Raw genomic sequence first — 1110 nt, 5'->3', positions numbered from 1 at the left:
CCCCCTACCCATAAAGTTGCTCGTGGAAACGGGAAATAAATCGTACGAAGTAATAGTTATACTAGTAATAATAATATTGATGACAACAATAATAACAATAATTATAATTTTTATTGCAAAACGGTCTTTATTCAATGTACAAAATTGGCTCATTCGTCGCTTTCATCGTCCACATTCTCATCTACATCATCAACGTCGTCGCCGTTGTCATCGTCTAATTCCTCTGGCACTAGAGGTGCGAGATTGCATATCGTTTATCGTAATATTCTTTCCATGTACAACTTTTACATTTATAAATCTACATTTTCCGAATAATTAAGGAATGAATTAATTACAAATTCATGCTGCATTACCATGTGTTCTCATTTAAAATTTACAATTTGCATGTGCTACAGTAAACAAATAAGTTACATTTGCATTGAATTGAATTTATTTTTTGAATTGCAGTAATTCATCAAGTTTTAAGTTATAATAATGACTTATTGCAAAAATTGCAAAGCCTTGTATAATATTATATGTGATTTGTGTTGCATTATACGTAGGTGTGTGTTGCAAACAGCATAAGGTAACATAATCCCGGAACGATATAACTGTTTTCTCAGTACACTCTCGTTTTAACTGCTCATAATGCAAGACATTTATATTTTTTTTTCGTAATTATTAAATTTACTATACGTTTGAAAATTTGTATACTTTGGAAATATACTTGTTACGAATGTAATTGGAATTTTAGTTTATTGTAATTTTTAAATTATTTTTTAAACATAATGCAGCATGACTTTTAATCACTTCGCTCTGTAATTATTATAAAGGAAACTGTACATGTATACATGTAAAAAATATTACGATAAACGTATCATGAATATAACCTCAAGCGACACGTGCTTTCGGAGTTATATGAAATATTACATTTTTTTAAGTAAATGTCAGATTATTTTCATGATAAAAAAAACACCTATGAAATAAATATCATGACATTGCATAAATATCATAAATACTTACCGAAATCACTTATTTTTTCACACACTTATTAATACGTTGAAGCACTGAAAAATCCGTTAACTCCGCACGACCGGCACGACTCTACAGCTAGAGCACACACACCGACGC

This window comes from Trachymyrmex cornetzi, unplaced genomic scaffold (assembly GCF_001594075.2).
Source record: "Trachymyrmex cornetzi isolate Tcor2-1 unplaced genomic scaffold, Tcor1.1 scaffold604, whole genome shotgun sequence".
NCBI classification, from domain to species: Eukaryota; Metazoa; Arthropoda; class Insecta; order Hymenoptera; family Formicidae; genus Trachymyrmex; species Trachymyrmex cornetzi.
The sequence above is the reverse complement of the archived record's forward strand: the minus strand, read 5'-3'. Positions refer to the sequence as shown.